The sequence below is a fragment of the Sciurus vulgaris genome, assembly GCF_902686455.1.
Source record: "Sciurus vulgaris genome assembly, chromosome: 10".
NCBI lineage: Eukaryota > Metazoa > Chordata > Mammalia > Rodentia > Sciuridae > Sciurus > Sciurus vulgaris.
In genome coordinates this window covers 111,989,987-112,011,507 of record NC_136470.1, presented here as the reverse complement: position 1 = coordinate 112,011,507, position 21,521 = coordinate 111,989,987, and the positions used below count along the sequence as shown (strand labels likewise).

The 21,521-nt window shown below is 38.3% G+C and overlaps 1 long non-coding RNA gene across 1 annotated transcript; it reads left to right on the top strand.

Moving 5' to 3' along the window:
- Positions 1-2,007: 2,007 nt before the first annotated feature.
- Positions 2,008-15,815, top strand: LOC306670746. The gene is made up of 3 exons (XR_013766486.1): positions 2,008-3,849; positions 11,678-11,735; positions 11,993-15,815. It is a non-coding gene; the product is annotated as an uncharacterized lncRNA (long non-coding RNA).
- The last annotated feature ends 5,706 nt before the right edge of the window (positions 15,816-21,521 follow it).

The window sequence follows — 21,521 nt, the reverse complement described above, 5'->3', positions numbered from 1 at the left end:
CAGTTGCATAACTTGTAGAACCCAAGCAGCCTGACTCGAGTTTCCTTAACCTCTCTACTCTGCTGCCTGCGTTTAATCCCTTGGAGATTGTTAAGGGCATTTTTCATCTTATTGCACTGTAACACTTTACCTTCAGGAGGAAATATTTTTCTGATTTTCACATTATTAGTTGTGCTTGTCTTGAGTAGCTGGTTTACTTTCAATCTTATAAACACTGTGATCTGTGACAATGATCACTGATCATGTTTTTTTGTTAGCCATTGAATATTTGAAGGCCCATTCATTTGTTTTCTTTCCTACTTCCTGTTTTTGTGTTTTATATATTGTTATAACCACCTTAGATCATTTTAGAAATAGTGAGTGATGAATAAATAGAAATACATTTAAAAAGTAAGTACGGGAGTACTTAGCAGTTTAAGGCTAGGAAGCAAGCTACCCTGGCTCTGGGAAAAACAACCCTCCAGCCAGCCAAGCAGGACAAGGATTCTCATTTCTCCATTCCCTCATCCACAGCTCTTCTTTCTTGCTTATACTCACATTTCCCTCTGGAGCTAGGGGAAGAGGAGAGAAGTAAGCTTCCTCTTGAACCCCAGCCCTGATAACTGTAAATCCACATGGCCATGTAGCATGGTGTTAATGTGGACTAAGATCCAACAAACTGTTCATGCCCTGAACACCATAGCCTAGCTGGGGTCCAAGTCCTCAGCTGCTGCTTCTGTAAAATGAAGATCAAAAGTAATATGTACCTCTTAGAGTTGTGAAGATTAAGTAGGACAACATTCACATGTAAAGTGAAGCACGTAGCTGATGCATATAAACACTATGGAGATCTTATTTGTTGTTATTATTTTTCATTCTTAAAAACAAACACTGGACTTGGAGAAGATTTGCCCAGTCAAATCTTATGGGGCCTCTCTGTGGTACTGACCCTTCACACTTTGGTTCTCTATGTGGATACGGCTTACTGCAAACAAAACCAAACCACTATTAATAGTGAATAAAGCCAACAGCCAAGGAGAGTCTCCAAATTTCTAAAATCTTCTGAATGGTCATTGAGGCAGCTTCTCAGATACATCCTAGAAGAGAACAGTGAGGAGGGAGCTGCTTCAGGCTCTACTTCTGCTTTGTTGGCTGATCCCCCTCCCCATAATGCTTTGCTTTTCAGTTGCTTGAGAATAACTTCTCAGGAGATGAGCATTTCTTTCTTTTTTCTTTCTTTTAGGATTGCAAGAAGAAAATGATCTGGTTAAAGAGACTCTTAAGAGAAGCTCTTTCAGGTAGTCTACAAGTTAGATAACTTATTTTTTTATCCTATAAACATGGTGAGTCACTGACCTGCATGGAGAGAGGTGGTGCTGGGAACCATGTGGAGCCCTGGTTAGCAGCTGGATGGTTCCAAGCTGGTGGAACATTATTTAAGGCCAAGACTCCTCATCTGCCAAATGGGGCTAATACTTACCTCACAGGGAGGATTGAGGAGCATGATGCATGATGTGTGTAGCTTTCAGTGATGTTAATCTGATTCTTGGAAGCCTTTTCTTCAGTTATTTTACTTTCTGCCACATCATTAGAATTGCTGAATTATTCAGTATTTTTATAACTAGTTTATAGATTATCAAAGCCTTTGCTAATGGCTCTCCTGCTGACTTTTTAAAAATTGCAATAAAACTGCATATCAGCCTGTCAGTTATGAAAAGTAGCAGATGATTCAACATCAATATTGCTGAATGCTTTGGCAAAATGGTTTTATAAAAATGACTTTGAAACTACAATTTGAAGCTTTATTTATGTTTATCTATGGACAGATTACATAAGCTGATAATTTTCTCATTTTTAAGTTTGACTTTTGGTGATTATGAAATTATCACAAAAATGTGATTACCAGAATAAAATCTTTCATAATCCTATTACCCAGAAATAATCATTAGTATCTTTTAATTTATTCCCTTTTGATATGTATAGTTCTTTATGACTTTTTCTGCCTAAAAGTGTGTTGTAAACATTCACTCATATTACATTTAAATTCTTTTCATAATGGAATCTACATAATCATTATGTACTGGAATCTACATAATCATTTTCCTAATTTAGACATTAAGATTCTCCTAAATCTCCACAAGAAATGTTTTTATAAGCCTTTGTCTGCATTTCTGATCAGTGCCTGAGGATAAATTCCTAAAAGTTCAATTATTGGATCAATTTCATTGCTGTGTAACAAACCACTTTAAAACTGACTCTCATCAATATTAAATATTGGAATTTTTAGAAACCTCTATTTACTAATAAGTAAAATATGGAATCTCATTGTTATACTGTGAATTTGCTTATTTGTGAACTTCCATATGCTTGATAAAAATTTGTATTTCTTTGTGAATTATTTGTTTATTTTGGGGGCCAATTGGTTTGTGTTAAACAACCTTATACAATCACGTGAGTATTTATGCATTACTTTAAGAATGTGCCATATTTGTTACAAACATTCCTTTCATTTCTTTTCTCCTTTCTTTTCATTCATTTTGTGTGTGCATGCGTGCTGGGGATTTGAACTCAGGGTCTTGATCATACTAAGCATGTCTTTTCATTTTTCTTAATTAAAAATACAAAACCTTTCCTCTTGAGAAAAAAATTGACCAAACTAGTTCCTTTTAAATTCACATGATTTTCATGAAAGAGTTGACTGCCATACATTGGTTCAAAACGATAATATATATTATATATTTTAATAAAACATTGAGTAGATTTTCAGTTTTACTCATCTAACATGTTAGCAGAAATCCAGGAAATAATATGCTTTATTAATTACCTTCCTTTTGCAGGGACTGAACACAAAAGAGTTCAGGTAACTTTATCAGAACAGAAGTATGGGAACAAAATGGTATCATTATCTTCCATTTTCTCTTTGTACCTTAGCTGTCTGTTGGGTAAGTCTCAACCTTTCTGAGCCTCAACCTTCTTAACTCTAATGAAGTAAACCAGTGGTTCAGGAGCTGAGGCAGGAGCACCATAAGTTCAAAGCCAGCCTCAGCAACTTAGGACTGGGGATGTGGCTCAGTGGTTAAGCACCTCTGGGTTCAATCCCTGGTACCAAAAATAAAATAAAATGAAGCAAAAGCAGGGATGCCATGGGGCTTAGAGAAGGTGTTTGTGAGGGGCCCAGCATGTATTGGTATGAAGTAGGCAACTAAGTTCTAGTGAATCTAGGAAGTCCTTATTTCCAGACCATGAGAATATGTTCAAGGAATGGCCTTCCAGGAAGACCTTTGGGCTGTGTGGGTGCTGTCATCCAGCTCACCTCATAGTGTCCCTTGCACACAGGTAGTTGTTTCCACATGATGTAACACAATGTATTGCATAGTGGAGCAAACTGGGTACCATTGTTCAGGGACACACTGCCATTGTTAGGTCATAGCTGGAGCAAATATCTGTGGGGCTGTATGATACACTTCTTGAGAATCACCCTAGGGAGCTTCTCAGAGCAATCTGGTGTCCAATCTTAATATTCTGAGAGTTTCTTGCAAGAATTTTGACTGATATGGCAGTGGACAGTTTTCACAGGACTTGCATGTGTTTTGTCTCCTTTATCTTCATAGCCACCCTGGAAGACCAGCAGTTTGGATACTATTTCCCTCTTCCACCTGAGGAAAGCCAAAGTTTGAGTGGTTAAGACTTGTCCAAAGTTCCCAAACTAGTAAGTGCCAGGCCCAGCACCACCACTGGCTCCTAAAGGCCATCCAGAATTTTTCTGTAGGATTGTATGCTCCCTAAATTTCCATGAAGGATGTTGCAACAGATGGCCCTATGAAAAGGAGACATGCAAGATCTTTTGTTTCCTGTTGTGCATTAAAGAGGGTAAGTGAACATAGTAGTCACTGTGGCCTCTGGAGTCATCTGGAGTGATTGTCTCTATTTGAATTCTGTCTCATCACTTGTGAGCAGTATGCCCTTGAGTGAGTTCCTTATCCTCTCTGTCCCAGTTTCTCATCTATACAATAAGATAATACTAGTAGGTAACTCTTAAGAATGTTGGATAATTAAATGAGATCATCTATGTAAAGCACTAGCACAAGGCCCAGCACCCCAAAGACTAAACTACTGTTTAGCCTGTGTCCTTACTTGGTGTGTTCTGAGATACTGAAAAGCTTACCTACCTGCCTTCAAAATGTCTACACTGATGGCCTTTCACTGGGTGGTACTTTAGACACTGGTTTCAGAAGGGCTTTGTCATTAGAGAATGAATGGTCTTGCATGAGAGAAGCCACCTTCTCTGGAGTATCTACTACCACATCCCAGTTTATCAGATTGGACAGAGCACAAGGCAAGTATTGATAGCTTTGAGATTAAAAAAAAAAAATCACCCACTAACCAGTTGTAACATTGTGGTGCACTCCCTACCTATCTTATATAACCTTTAAAAATTAGAATCATATTGTATAAAGGCTTTTTGTTTTTTGCTTTCTTTTCCTTACATTTGTATTGTCTTGCATCTTTTTAGTAATTCTAAAGCACCTGCTTTCATGGTTGCATTAGATTCTATAGGAACTGTTATTTATTACCAATTTGGTATGTGGGATAGTTTTATTCCTGTTATAAATAACACTACAGTAAACATGGTGTCATGCAATCTTTAAGATTTTGTTGATTTTAGCCTTAGAATAAATCCTAGAGGTGGAATTACTAAATTAAGGAGGAATATACATTTGAAAAATATTGTTAAACTGCCTCCTAGAACTTTTTTGTCAATTTATTACTCCCTCCAATAGCATATCAGTGATTAAATCATTCATAGCCGTCCACATTTTCTCCTAAGCAAAAATTTCCTTCTACCTTTCACTCTAAATATTGTTAGATCAGCCTTACTCAGTTTTATCCACATTGTTTCCTAAATGTCCTCCATGGGTACCATCTCTAAAACTTGTCATTATCTCTGAGAATGGCCTCCTCCTCATTTTTCATCTGAGTCATATGTTATTAATTCAAGTCCCAACTCATCTCCTTGTCTTTCCTGACTGTCTGGTACACTACCCCACCCCTGAAATCCCTCATCACTATGCTTCCTCTGTCAGTCATGTGACTGTCATTATATGCTGCCTTATTTGTGAATTATCTTTTTATGTATACCTATGTTGTTTCCTGAAGGACTTGTATAATACAGAATTATGCTTAAATTATTTGTATTATCCACAACATGCATAAACATGGCTTTTGTATGTAACTGTATTATAATACATATATTCATGTGTAATGTATATAATAAAACTCCAGTGAGTGATCACAATGAGAACTTAAATTACCTTTTGAGTAACTAGTCCTTCAGTTAAAACCCTCTGCATTATTCCAGTCACTGGTTAAACAGGTATCCTTTTCAGACTGCTCCCAAACATCCAAGACTTCAATCTCTGCACTTAAACCTCCAGTGTATTATGTTTATCTAAGAAATGATAGGGATTCTTTCCCACACAGCACTTAAAGAATAGCTGAATTCAATTTTAAATCATAAAAGTATTAAAAGAATAACCTGATGAGTTTCTAGAACCCAGGAATCAAGTGAACATGACAAAGGATGTATGTACAGTGAAATAACAAAAGTAAATATTAGTTTTTAAAAATATTCAACCTGAATGATGCAGGAAATCTAGATATTGTTAGTGATCAGAAATGATAGTTCTTTCTAGAAATTCAGTTGCTGAGCAAATGTTCAATAAGCCACATTATAAAAATAATAAGTAACTATATGGTATAAATATACCACATGAGCTAAAAATTCTGTAATTTCATTTTGTGTTTAGATATAACACTTGCTTCTTCTTCATTGGTTTTAAATGATCTAATTAATACTCCTGGGAAACTTAGAAGACCAGGTACATGAGAAATGTAGTTTAAAATAACCTTTATAATATTTTAGAGTTTATAGAACACAGATTACAGAATTCATCATCCCACTAGAGTATCATGACTGTGCTTTCAGATAAGCATTAAATGAATAAATAAATGATTGGAGTCTCAGCAAGATGAAAAACTGGGTTAAAGCTACACAATCAGGAAGTAAGAGTCTGGAGTCTCACAACCTGTCTGTCCCTCTCATCCTCTGACACTCAGCTGCATCCCAAGCTTCCACTGCAGAGTAGGAGGAGGTTTCAAGTTTGGAAGCCTCGCCCTGCCCTGCTGCAGGCGATTTTATGCTTGCTGTTCTCTCTAGCTGGATTGTTCCTCTTGTTCTTTTCTCACTCCCTCACTTTACTTCTCTACTCAATTATTGCTTTGTTTGTGAGTTCTTCCCTGACTAGTACAATACTAATAACCACCGCCTCACACACACCCAAGAATTTCCTCAGTTTGTTTTATTTTCCTTCCTCTTTTTATTTACCTCAAAGCACTTATTACCATCTGGTATTCGTTTTCTCATTAACACTAGTATACAAGCTCCACAAAGACAGGAAATTTTGTTGTGATCCTGCTGTATTCCATACTTAGAGCAGTGGGTGGTACCTAGTAGGCTCTCAATAAATATTTATAGAGTATATATAAGTCATGAACAAATCCATGTACTTTTGAGTTTGAATATGTAGCAATTCAACTGGTTTCTATGGCAGTGTAGTCTAAACTGCTTGATTTTGAGCTCTGAATTCTTCATTCATTCATTCATTCATTCACCCTGCCTTGTTTTTCTTCATTACGTGTGTGTGTGTGTGTATGTGTGTGTGTGTGTATGTCTGTGTATAGACATTTACTTATTTATTGTCTGTTTCCCTCTTTCTAATATAAGCCCCAAGAAGGCAGGGACTTTGTCTATAAAGTGCTCTGTCACATTGAGAACAGTGCTGCCTGGCTTAAAATAAGAGCTTATGAAATATAACTTCTAAAATAATGAATTAACAAGTATAGTAATTTTTTAAAAAGTTGAATACTTGCTATATACCTGGCACAATCTTTGTCTTTAGTCTCACTAGGAAGAAAAACAAATCAACAGAAAATTGCTACACAGATAAGATTTGCCTTGTGGGGGGTGGGGGTGGGGACAAAGAACACTGCTATAGGAACTCCTAACCCAGCTGTGAGGGGTCAAGGAGAACTTTGCAGGTGGGATTATCTGAGCCTAGCTTGAAGCATGACAGCATATGCAAAGGCACTGGGCTGAGCAAGAACAGGTCCAAGTGTTGAAAGGACAAACATCTAGATACGGTGGGAAAACGGGACACAGGACTGGAGGAAAGGGGCCAGTGGAAGCTGAAAAGCCAAAGAGCTCAAATGATGTGCTGGGCTGTTGGATTTGTTCTGAGGCCAGTGGAGGATTCTTAGCAGGAATTTGACATGAGCAGATTCACTTTATGATCCCAGGGTCATTGTTTGAGAGAAAGGATAAGGCAGCAAAACTCAGCCCTCATATCAGATGAACAAAGTCAGCAAATTTTAGGTTGATACAACTAAGTTCTTCAGTTGTTTAAGCACAGGCATGAGATGAGGCTGTACTCCCCAGTTAACCTGCAGTCTGTGTGGTGAAGAAATCCAATTATAGGCCCAGCCTACAATAATGGGAAGACTGGAATGTCCCAGGGCTTCATGGAGCCAGTTCTTGGTGAAGGTTGATTGAAATGCTTTCTCCCTGTATAAAAACAAAGTAAGTGAAGCTGTGAGAATCTACATCTTCATAAGATGACGATCCTCACTTTAACTGTAGAAAGTAAATAGGAAGATTAAAAACTCTCCTTTTACTGTTCCAGACATGCATACAACTTTAAATAATATAAGTTTTAATATTTCATAGTTGGAGGAGATATTTTTAAAATAATAAAATATGTAAACAGAAAACAAAAGTAATAAGAGGAATTGACTTTGACCAAATCTTCAGTTTCTTGAGACCCTGTGCTAATTCTGTCAGTATAGTCAACCTCCATGAGTAGAATAGGGAGAGAAACAATATGGGGCCTGTGAAGGTATGTGAAGCAGGAGGCTCTGTGCCTCTGAGATAAAACTCCCAGCACAGTGAGAGAAAGCTCCCTGAGGAGCATGTGTCCATTTATTCACTCTACATACAAAAAGCACAAGGTTAACTCTATAACTACCATAATCAAGGCTATGCAGTATTAAGTAGATTCACACTAATATAGCCAAGTGATTTTTTTAATTTAAGTGAAATTCACATAAAATTAACCATTTTAAAGTGAACAAATCAGCCACACTTAGTGCATTCACAGTGTTGTACAATTACCATTTCTATTCAGTTCCAAACACTTTCATCACCCCAAGAAGAAATTCTACCTGTTCAACAGTTGCTTCCCATTCCTCCCTTTCCCCTGTACCTGCTAACCATCAATCTTTGTTCTGTTGCTATGGATTTACCTATTCTGGGTATTCATATAAATGAAATAATACATTATGTCACTTTTATGTTTGAATTCTTTCACTCAGTATGATGTTTTTTAGGTTCATCTGCCTTTTAGCATATAGCAATGCTTTTTTCCATAGTATGGTCAAATAATATTGCATGGTATGCATATTCTACAATTTGTTTATCCATTCATCTGTCAATGAACATCTGGGCTGTTTCTACTTTTTTGTGGTTGTGAACAGTGTTATAGATATGTATAACTATCTTTTTGTATCTGTGTTCAATTACTGTTAGTATAGACTATCCATCTAATTTTTAAAAAATATTTTTATAGTTGTCAATGTACTTTTATTTTTATTTATATGTGGTCATGAGAATCGAACTCACTGCCTCACGCATGCTAAGCGAGCACGGTACCACTGAGCCACAACCTCAGCCCTGTCCATCTAATTTTTGACAAAGAAGCAAAGCAGTTCAATGGAAGGAAGATAGTCTTTCAGCAAATGGTGCTGGAGCAATGCAGCACCCCCACTCAGTAAAATAAATCATCATTTAGGCCTGATACCTTATAATGAAATGAATAAAAAAGTAGATCATAGATTTAAATGTAAAATGTAAAACTATAAAATCTTCCAGAAGAAAACATGGGGGAAAATCATTTAGAGACAGGGCTAGGTGAAGAAATCTTAGATACAACATCAAAATCACCATCCATAGAAGGAGAAGTTGACAGATTAGTATTCATCAAAATTAAAAACTTTGTGGCTACAAAAGACCCTGTTAAAAGCATGAAAAGACAAGCAAAAGACTAAGAAAAAGCATTTGTAAACCGCATATTTGACAAAAGTCTTGTAGCTAGAATATACAAAGAACTCTCAAATTCAAAGTAAAAAAACCAAACAGTTTGATTTGGAAAATGGGCAAAACACTTTAACAGATATTTCACAAAAGAGGAAATACAGATGGCCAATAAGAATGTGAAAAGTTGTTCAGCATCGTTAGCCATTAGAAAAATGCTAATTAAAAAAACAGATCACTATTCACCTATCAGATGAGCTATAATTGTGATAATTCCAAATTCTCTCCGAAGGCTGGAGAGAATGCAGAGAAAGTGGATCTCTCATGTCATTGGGAATGTCAAGTAGCCCAGCCACTCTGAAAGATCTTTTGGCAATTTCTTATAAAACTAATCATGTACTCACCATAGTGATCCAACAATTATACTTTTGGACATTTATCCCAGAGAAGTGAAAATTTATGTTCACACAACATGTATAAATGAATACATGTATAAATGAATAAATGTATAAGTGAATGTTTATAGCAACTTTATTTGTAATAGCTAAAAACTGGAAATAGCCAAACTATACAAACACCATTCAGTAAAGAAGAAGAATGAATTATTGATATATGCAACAACCTGGATGAATCTCAATGTCATTATGTGCAGTGAAAAAAAGCCAGGCTCAAAAGGTTATATATTATATAATTCCATTATATAACATTCTCAAAATGACAATACTATAGAGACAGAATAGTGATTGCAAGAAGGTAGAAGTCAGACATGGTGTCATATACCTGTAATCCCATCTAACAGGGAGGCTGAGACAGGAGGATTTCAAGTTTGAGGCCAGCCTGGGGAACTTAGCAAGACCCTGTCTCAAAGATAAATTTGAAAAAGGGCTGGGGATGTAGCTCAATAGTGGAGCATTTGCCTGGCACATACATGGCCCTGGGCTTAATCCCTAGTACTACACCCACATCCACACCCACAATAATAAATAAAGACAGACAGGCATGGGAAGTGGGTATGAACATAAGGAGGTTTCTTTATGGTAATAGAAGAGTACTAAAGAGTACTGAATCTTGATTTTAGTGATAGCTACATAAATATATATGTTCATGATACTATGGTTTGGATCTTAAATGTTTCCCAGAGGCTTAAAGTTTTAGTTCTCCACTTGGCGCTATTGAGAGGTGATAAGAGTTGGGGTCTAGTGGGAGGTCTTCTGGTCATTGGGGGATGCCCTTTAAGGGGATTGAGGGACCCCTGTTTCTTCCTTGCCCTTCTTTTTTCACTTCCCAACCACGAAGTGAGCAGCTTTGTTCTACCATGTGCTCCCCACCATGATGTGCTGCCTTGCCACAGGCCCAAAAGCAGTGGCCAACCACCTATGGATTGAAAAAATAAACAAAAATAAACTTTCTCTTTTTATAAGTTGATTATCTCAGTTTTTTTTTTTGTTTTTTTTTTGTTTTTTTTTTTTTTTCCAGTGCTGGGGATTGAACTTGTGCAAGCACTCTACCAACTGAGCTAATATCCCCAGCCCTTGGGTATTTTGTTATAGCAACATACATGGGATAAATCTGCATAGAACATGGGATAAATCTGCATAGAACTGCACATACACATACAAATGAGGGCATGTAGAAACTGGTGAAAATTGAACAGAGTCTTTTGGAAAAGCATTATGTTGATGTTAGTTTCCTGTTTTCATATTGTAGTAAAATATTGCCATTAGGGGAAGCTGGGCAAAGGATATCATAACTTTATAATACTATTTTGCAATTTCCTGCAAATCTATATTTCAAAATAACAAAAAAATTAAAAGTGAGTGGTGAGTAAAAATGCTCAAGAAAATACATACATCTGACTTTCATCAATAATTTGAATAAATGTAATAATGACTTTGAAAAAATGTGTGATATTAGGCCTTGTTGAGTGTTGTAATGACTGAGAAGCAACTCTTGTCCTTTGGGTGTTTCAGGGTGGTGGAGAAGATAGTTTAATAAATGGAATCAACCACCTTTAATTACTGAGTTGAATAAACAAGCAATTTCATGCAAAGTGCATAGAAATTTAGAGGAAGGAGATTTTAAAGTGATATTAATAACTGGGGAGAAATTTCTTGGAGGAGGTAACTTCTGAAGTGAACTTTGAAAGATGGATTTGATTCTAAAAGTACAGAAGAGAGTTTAAGGAAAATTTCCATGAAACTTCTTAGAATGTTTCCATGAAACATTTTAGAATTTTTAAAGTTAGCATTTCCTTAATCAAACTTCTGCTTTTCCCTAAAGATTATTCTTTCATGCTTTAGCCTCTGAAGTTGGCTGTGTTTATATGGTAAAATGGACCATGGGAATGGCTTGAAATGTGCTTGTTTTGAAGCTAAAAGAAAGTTTAGAGTCACTTCACAATTCTTCAAAGGGAAGTTCTCAGTGAGATATAGGAGAGTTTTACTTAAAGTCCTAGGTCCTACTGTCATTTTCAGGAGGATACTAAGCTGAAATCATCATATTTGAGAATTCTGCAAAAAAGAAAATATTTCTTCTCAGTTTTTTTTTTTTCAGGAAGAAATTGAAAAATGAATTGACAATTCATTGCTGACAATAAAGAATATTACCTCAGGTAGGAAAACAACAAACCATTTGCAGTTAATGGAGTCTTTATTCTGAATTTTTTTGCATTTACTTATTGGGCTTCCCAACCCAGAGGAACCAAATCAAAGGAAAACTAAGTGTAAAATATAAGTAGATCCCTAACACATGCAATTTATTCCCAACATTTGTTGCAGTGAGGGACTTACATTTTGCTTGGTCCTGTCTTACTTTATCAGCAACTGTTAACCATATTATTAACTAATGACATTTTACTTTATCTTACAGATACCAGTTGATACTTTAGGAGAAGTCTGAAATAGCCCATAACTATCCGGAGAAAAGATGTCCTTAGTGAGCCAACATTAGAGTGCAAAATTATAGAAGGAAATCCCAGACATTTAGCCTAAAGGATCTCTGAAGATTGCCTTATTCAACAGTCCCATTTCAGAGATGAGGAAACAGACCAGAAGAAAATGCTCCTTCACAGAATAAGTGGCTTTCAAGATGTTCATTTATTCATTTACTCATTTATTTGTCTGTCCATTCCTTTGTGAGCCAAACATTATTCTGAGTTCTAGGGATATAGAGACTGCTCCCAGGGAACTTACATAGGGGTGTGTGGGGAGGAGGGACCAGAAAATCAAAAGGAAACAGATTTATTGGCAATTTCATCATAGTGGTAAGTGCTATAAAGAAAAGACCAAGGAGGGGAACTCTTTGAGAGGAAGGGAGGTTCAGGAAAGTCTTTATTCAAGGAGATAATATTTAAGCTGAGGCCTACATGATAAAAAGGAACCATCTATGTTAAGATTCTGGGGGAGATTGTCACAGGGAGAGGAAAAGTCAAAGCCCTGAGGCAGGAGGAGACTGATGGGGTCAGGGTGGAAAACAGCCTCCTGTATAGGGAGGGAGGTGTGCTGTTAGGTATAGCTCTCAGTAGGGCTGGGATCCTGCTGGCCTCCAGTGCTGAAGTGAAGACTTTTGGGGCCATTGAAGGTTTAAACAGAGAAGATGAAAGATCTGATTTGTATTTTTAAAAAATATATTTCTTAGTGTGACATGGAATGGTGTTTTGAGAGGCAAAAGTAGAAGCAGGGAGGTTAGTTATGGGGGTCACTGTATTCAGGCCATGCAAGAAGTAATTGACCTGGAATAGGGCAAAAGTAAGCAAGAAAAGGGAATGGATTTAGGGTGTAATTTGGAGACAGAACTGTCAGAACTGTGTTTGGATTGGATGAGGGGTAAAAGCAAATGAGAGCATGATCAGAAGGACTGATGCTCATCATTGTTCTTTAGGTCAGACCTTTTCCTGAGATGGGGAAGTCTTGAGAGGAGTAAGTTAGGGAGATCAAAACAAACAAGAGAAGACCCGTTATGACAGGGCCATAAATGAAGACCTCCCTCAGAAATTGACAGTTAAGGTGAGATAATTTCAGATAGAGGAAATCACAGGTGCAAAGATTAAAGGGAGGAAATAGCCTGGCAAGTCAGAGGGAATTGAATGGAGCCATTGTGGCTGCAGTTCAGGGAGTGAGGTCATCCAAGAGTGGTTTCCATTTTTTATACTATAACTTCAATCTACATAAAGAAATACTGCTATATATATGACCTGATTTTTCTAATGAGAAAAAAGGAACCAGGTCTTTATACCTGCCAGCTAATTCATCGTGTCCACATGACTCTATCTCCTTTGCATCTATCTGGAATGTTCTTCCCTGGCTCTTCACACCTTTCAGGCCTCAACATAAATGTCAACTCATGAGTGAAGCCTCTGTTGAAAAGACTCATCTGTTTTTCCTGATCTCAAAGTATCATTTCTAATAAATGATTCTTTACCCTATCTATACTCTCCCGAAATAATTTCTCTCCAGACTTTCCCATTTCAGGAAATGGTACTACCAAGATACCTAGGTTCCTTTCCTTGTTCTTTTCTCTAGATTACATTCCGATTTTGTCAAAGACTCATCTCTCTCTCTGAGCCATGGCCATTAATTCAGGGAAACAAACTGGATGAGGGGCAATGGGAAGTGAAGAAAAGGCAAACAGACACACATAGGGAGTAAAAGGAGGGACCAGGTGGCTCAGCCAAACTCTAATGGAGATTGACTGATCCAGAGCTAGCTCAGCATATTTATTATATAGGTTTCATCAAAAGGTTATTTGTGGGAAAGTTTCAGCAAAGCAGGCAATCTGAAGGATGCAAGACTGGTGAGACATTAGCAACACTGGCGAGACATTAGGGTCATCTTGTTTTGCTCAGAATCCTCTATCCCTGGGAATTGGTGTCTAAACTCAAGGCCTCAACTGATAACTGCTGTGTGCCTTTGCATGTAGCCTCCTCAGGCGGGCTTCATCATAGCAACTGGGCCATCTTGACCTGCACCTTCATATAGGCAGTTTCCAGCACAACACAGCCATGAAAGAGTCAGAGGCCCTGATTCAAATCACCACTCTCTGCAAGATTTTATTTTTTTTCACCTTCTTTTCTCCTCAATGGTATTTGGAGGCTCACATGACCTCAGGCTGGCAGGAAAGAGAGCGGCCCAGTTGTTGGACTGCTCTCTGGCTCTGGTGATTTCTCCTCATCAGTCTAGTCAGGAGTTGAGTTCAATGCACTTTGCTGTCCTGACTCTGGAACTCTGTATGTTCTCTGAATTCAGTTGGTCTGTAGGTTGGAATTATCCCCTCCTCAGTTTCCTCTGGTGCCACTGTCTGAGAGCCCTTGTACTCTCACTTAAGGTTATTCAGGGCTACCTCACTAATGCTGTGTGGAGTCTTTGCCATAGAAATATTATTTTATTACAACATTCATTAGGCAGGCAAGAACCCTTAGGCCCCTTCCTCATCACTTGAGAACCAAGGAAGCTCTGGGTAACTAGACCCTCTTACTACCTACCTGTACTGTGCTGCTCATTTTTATTTTGCTGTGGTTTACTCACTATTTCTACCCACAGGGATCCAGCTTGACATGACTACAACCATCTTTGTCATAACTTCCCTCTTGCCCACTGGGTGACTCTGACAAGCATTCCAAACCCTGTGTGATTAACAAAGACATGAAGATAGTCAGCTGAGCCTTTCATGTCCAGGCCACTGATACCTGGACAGTTTCTTAACAGATATTTGACATATTAATAGTTTCTGAGAAAGTCCAGGTATGTTCTGGTGGGCCATGGCCCAACTTTGTCTAGTTTAGCATATAAATCCCTTCCCTCCTGTCTTGGGATGTGGGAATCTACTTGTCTTTCTGCTATATAAGACATGTGTCTGTCAGCTCCTAATTAGTTGTACTTAGTGCAATCCTGAATTTTATTTTGGCACCTGCCTTTGGCAGTTGGTTCTCCTATATAGTGTCTTTCTGAAACTATACCCTACATGATGATATCATCCCAGAAAGTAAATTTGAAGTGGCAACATTTCCTTTCCTCTTGACCCTTGTCCAGCCTGACACCAGCCCCTCTGATCTTATGAGTCTAAGGAGGTGTGGCAGTGATCTGTAACACACAGACATCTGACAACTTGCTTTCTTTCCCTCTTCTTTTTCTGGAAAACTCATGGAGCTGAGAGGGGTAGGCACCCCTCTTCCTCCTTTTGGTGGTTCTGAAACAAAGTCTACAAATTATCTGATACTCTTTCCAATGACAGGTGCAGTCTATGTCACTTCCCATGACCCTAGGTGGGCCTCTGTGACTCCTTCATAAAAAAAAAAATATATGGCAGAAGCAATGCTTTATAAGGTGAGGCTAGACTCAGAAAGGCTGGGTCACGTCTGCTGGTTCCTCTTAGGCCTGAGAGCATTAGGCCACCACATGAGGAGTCACTTGGAGAGAGTGAAACAGAGATCTGAAAAGCTTATGTCATTCAGATGTGCCCATTCCAGGTGCTAACCTGAGTTTAGAAGCCTTCAAGATGATTCCAGTTATGGTTGAGACTATCTGACTACAACCTCAAGAGACACTCAGAGCCTCCCAGCTAAGCCATTCAGCACCCAGACTTATGAGCAAAATAAATGCTTGCTCTTGTTTTAAGTCAGTGTTTTAGGGTGATTTGTTAATAAATGACTTGAATATACATTCCTCCTTACATTCTTACCATTCTGTCTCATGTCTTCAATTATCACCATACTATGGGTCATTATTAAATCTCTTAAGTAGGGTGACCAACACCCTGATTTGCTTGGGAGTTCTTGGAATATGGGACTTTCAATGATAAAACTGGGACAGTCTTGGGAAAATTGAGATAAATTGTTCACCTACCGCCAAGAAAGGTAGTTGAAAGAATTCAGAGATTTTAGAATTATTACTTCATTATGAAGTTTAAAAAAAGGCATCCTTGAACAAGGAGGCCGGCTCTTTATTTTAGGTGATATCTTCCCTCCTAAAGGGATGAATACTGTGGTCTGTGAATGGGCTACCATAAGGCAAAGACAATTATAGGATATTAAAATATTACAAAACTATTTCATAACATAGAGATGGGGAAATTGGATCCAGACAGAGTCACTGACTTGCCCAAGAACAACTGGTAATGAGGCCAGGATTTGGGATGCAGATATTAGAACTTCCATCCAGGACTCCTACCTCCCTATATGTCATTTCCAATCTTGCCCATATTTATCATGTGCATGTAGACCCAGGGGGAGACATCTTTGCTAATGGATAGCTTATCATCTTCCTCTCTAGGCATCACAGGTTATGATTAAAATCTAATCTCAACTATGAGAGGGCAAAACAAGGAAATACATCTCACTTAAACTACAACTTCAAAACCAAATGCAGGTCTATTTTGAAATGGAAAGTTTTCAATTTTGGTATAAATATAGTGCACAATGGTAGGTTCTGGTGTTATGTCCTAGAAGCCCACTTAACTTTGGGTCTAGATTTTAGGGCTCTTCATAGAACTGAAGAATGAGGAGGCTTTAATGGGCAGCAGGGCTGGTATAACTTGGTATCGACAAATGAGCCTTCCTGGGTGTGTCTCCTGGCAAAGAACCACCCCCTGCCCCCAAGGCTTTGGCTAATGAATAGGAGGTTGGGAACTGGGTGAGTGGAATGGATGGTGGAGAAGGGGAAATTTACTATGAAGTCTGATTTGACAGGAAACTCTACTACCTGCTTGTCTCACCTCTGTTCAGGAAGTGGATGTGGGCTATGTATACCTAAAACTAAAATAGAGCATTTATCAAAGAAGGCAAACTGCTCACTGATATAACTCCAGCACCCTGGCTATCCAAGAACTGGGCCCATCCTTTCCAAGGAAGCCAAAAGGAAACTGACCAAGATAGCCAATATGGTGATGGGGCCATTAGTCACAAACTGATTAGATTCAGCTGACATGTGAACAGTTCTCAAGTTGCATTTTCTGTTGTGATTACAAGAACGAGCCCTATAATTTTGCATGACAGTAAGACTCATCCATGTAAAACTTTTCAAATGAAAGGTTAAAAAAAAATAATAATAATGAGCTAAAGCTTTGTGGGGTGGCATAATATTGTGACACTTTTAAATTTGGCTTCTGTTTCCTCCTTTCCTTCCATTTGAGCAGATAATTTATTTTTTACTTCCATGTGGAAATATGATTTCGGGAGAAAGGCAGATTATTTCCTGGTTTGGGGAGCAAAGGTAGGGAGGGTGTGGTCCAGGAAGTACACAAACAAATTGGCCCAAAAATCCAAAAGCAAAAAGATTTCTCTGAGAAAAGAGAAAGATTTCTCAGGGCTAGAAGGAGGGAACATGAGAACAGAGTTCCAACGTCTCAGAGCTGAGAAACGTGCCCTGAATCTTTCAACACTCATTCAACTCCTTCGACACCAGGTACTACTCTAAGAGTAATGAACAAATAGATAAAAATCTTTGCCTTTGTGGATCTTACATTTTTTATGAGTATCAAAACATGAGATTTTTATATGCAGACACAATTCTAAATTCTTGACATCTATTTTCTTTTCATAATAGTTTCTTGAGTAAATATATGTTTCCAGCTTAAAATGAGGTAAGTATAGCACAGTTTACATATTTTTCTGATCTCACAGTTGGTAAGCAGCAGAGCCAGAATCTGAACCCAGATACACTGACTGCATTTCTCTTAATTTCTACTGTACACTGTTGCTTAATTCCCAGGGAGGGTTTGGGAAGGAGGCAAGACCCTCCCTAGATAGATGAGGGTAGCAGTGGAAAGACCCTGAAGTTCTAGAGGCCTCCACCTGGGATAATGGCTATCTCAGGGCTGTCTACACATGATGCTTTACACTGCCTGAGGTTCTGAAACCGTGGGCTCAAGCAGAGAGAGAGGACCCAGAGGTCCTAGGCTGTGTTTCCTCCCTGCCCAGCAGGATAAAAGCTCATAATAGAAATTAAGCTGTTAAAAGAATATACATCATAACATTAAGAGAATTTTAAAATAATGAAGAGACAAAATATTTTTTTGCAGCTCTAAGTTTGGGGATAAAATCCAGCTGCACACTCTGGGAAGAATGAGACTAAAGTGTGCTCTATATGACTGTCAGAGGAGTTAAAAATCCTATTCTCCATCTTACATGTCTCCCTGTAGTGTTAGATCATTGGAAAAGGAGAACCTAGGATTTCAAGGCTGATATAGATAAAAGCCTAATCATGCCAGAATGGTCATACATTTTTGCAAAACATTGAGTTATTAGAATTCTATGTGGTCAACTCTGTATGACTACCAACATTCTATTTAAAAAATAAGTGCAAAATATGCAAATATAATGACTCTATAATTAGTACAAACAGATTATGTGGTTTCCTCACTGAACACACCAAAATTGATAGTAGAGTGTAAATTCTGTACCCAGAGTTGGTGCCTGTGATGGACTGACAGATCTGGCTCCATGAGAATGTTATAGGCCAGACTGTAAGGGAAATGACTAAACAGACTCCATTTTGCTCTGAGACTCCATGTTATATAGGAAATAAGTTTCTCCCATGGGAACACCCTGCCTCTGTGCCCATCATCAGTTACTTAGTGTGACATGTTTAATAATATACAATGGCTACTCCTATGTAGTAACCAATGTACCATGTAAAGAGTAATTGTGTGGATATTAGCAACCATTCTTTAGTTTGTACCTAGGTAAGGGTCATTTGACCCACTTCCCTTCTGCTGATGATCTCATGATGTTAGTTTGTAATTTTGAATCATAGCAACAGACACTTATGATTGATGTGATTTTTGGTATAAAAACCCCTACAACCCTGTGGTTGGGGCTGTTCTCCCAATAGCCATTTTTTGGGGCATTGTGCGAGACAGTCAGCTGGCCAGCTTAATAAACACTCTCAAATTTGGACTTCTCAGTGGTGATCCGTCTGTTCTTAAGTTGCACCCCATAACAGTGCCCTCAATTACCTTGTCTGGGAGATTTTCAAATCTGCCCTACTTGTTATAATATAATCATGAGACTTAGAAGTTGCATAACAAGGTCCCATCCACACAGGTGAAGGCTTGTTCAATTTCTTTCTGTTAAAAAAAAATTAGAAGTCACTACTAATGCAGTGATTTTTAAAGCCAGCTTTTCTAAGGTGCAAGTCAGTTTCCCTTGAATCACTTTTGGAAATTCATCCAGGTGCTCTAAACTCTATGTTTTTTATCAAGTTGAATTACCACAAATAACATATTCTGAGTCAGTTTGTTTTAATCTTTTAAAATTGCTCTCTCTTGACTGTGGTTGAGTAGCATGGTCTCCTTTTTCTTAAGTCTTGAGAACATCTCTATAAAACTGCTCTATGAAGACATTAATTGTTATGTTATGATTTCTTCCTTACTATGAGAATCTAAGTCTTTTGTTTCTCTTAGAATTTATGGGTAGTCAGATTGGTTTCTTTAAAGACAAACAGTGTGAACCTATGTCCACCCTCACTTACTGCTCATCCACTGGAAACTCAGGCCCTGGAAACTAGGCTTTTTGCTCTCAGCACTCATGTCACCCTGGATCAGTGATTTTCAATTTCTTTATTTCCTGTTCACCTTTTATCACAAGTCCTGCTTTTCCTCACATGTGCCTACACAGAAACCCACACTTGCTGCCTCATCCCTTCCCCACCCACTGAATGGGCCCAAGGCATACAGTGGTCCCCAGAGGGAGAACAAAGAACTCATATTAGTCCGTCATTGCTGCTGTAATAAATTTCCACACCCTTGGTGATTTAACACCTTACAAACTTATCCTTTCTGGTTCTGAAAGTCAGAAGTCCAAAATCAGTTTCACTGGAATAAAGTCAAAGTATTATCAAGAGATTTGAAATTTCTTTCAAATATTTCTGATTCTTTCTGAAGCCTCTGAGAGGAGAATACATTTCCTCACCTCTTTAATTTTATAGTGGCTGCTTGTATTTATTGACTAATGGCCACTTCCTTCATCCTGAAAGCACATCATTCCAATCTCTGCTTCTGACTACGTTGCCTCTAACTCTGAGACTTCTGCCTCCCTCTTATAAGGACCAATGAGAGCACATTGTGCCCATCTGGATAAGCTAGAATCATCCCCAGCTCAAGATCCATGACTTCATCATACCTACAAAGTTCTTTTTGTCATGTGAGGAAACATAGTCACAGGTCCTGGGATTTTGAGGTGGATAGATTTGGGTAATTATGAAAGTTAAGAGTGAGCCTGGAAAACTAGGCCTGGAAAATCCCTTTGCACATCCAAGGCAGACTGTCTTAGGCAGTTTGAGCTGTTCTAATAAAATACCTTGAAGTGAGTAACCTATAAACAACAGAAATGCATTGTTCACAAGTCTGGAGACTGGAAAATTGAAGATCAAGATGCCAGCAGATGTGCTATCTGGTGAGAGTCTTTTCCTCATAGTGCCATCATACTGTGTCCTCACATGCTAGAAGAGGCCTTTTCTTTACAAGGGCATTAATCCTGTTCTTAAGGGCAAGAGCCCTCATTATCTAATCACTTCTTCAAAGCCCAGCTTCTTAATATGAACACATTAGGGATTCAGCATCAAAAGATATATTTTGGAGAAACACAAACATTCAGAACACAGGGCTGGGGATGTTCAACAGGCCTTGCTCAATGAAAACAATGCTCAGTGTTCTGCAACTTCAGCAGCTCTCATGTCCATGGTTAAGCAATGACAGCTCAACTTCGCCTGGCCTTCTTGGCTTCCCTTCAGAATTGGGCAATGTGGCTCCCAGCTGCTTTCTCAGTGTAGGTTCACATTCACCCATCCCAAGGGAAAGGCTGTGGCTGGAAGGGTTTGTCACCATCCATCACGAAGGACCCTCACAGGGCATTGCTGAGTTCTTTTGATCAAATGCCCCCATGAGGCAAATTGATTCAAATGTCATTTAGTGATACAATCTTTAAACAGCAGGTTGTGTCAATTACTCTCGAATAAAATAGCATGGCCTATGTTTTATATTTTATATCACCCAGAATATGTTTTTATTTTGGACATAGATCCAGTCACTTCAAATTTAATGAATTTTGACACTTGAAATACCCCCAATATAATGTTATTCCCTAAAAAGGAAACAAAGTTTCAAAACAAAATTGAGGGTGTTTTGTTGTTATCACCTTAATGAATCCCCAAGTGTTCTGAGCACGTGATGTGGTCTAGGTTGAACATCTGGTACATGGAGATTCCTGACTCCAGTAAGGGTTCCTGGGTAGGTTGCCATCACTGAATTTAAATAGTACCATGGTCATCATTTATACGTCAGTCTATCCCACCAAGTGAAGCATTCTTTAGGTCATTTTACAGCTTGTTGTCTGAGGCCTTGCAAGTCCTTTGCAAATATTTGTTAAATAGATTCAATTTTTTGAAGGAGGAATTCACATGGTTTA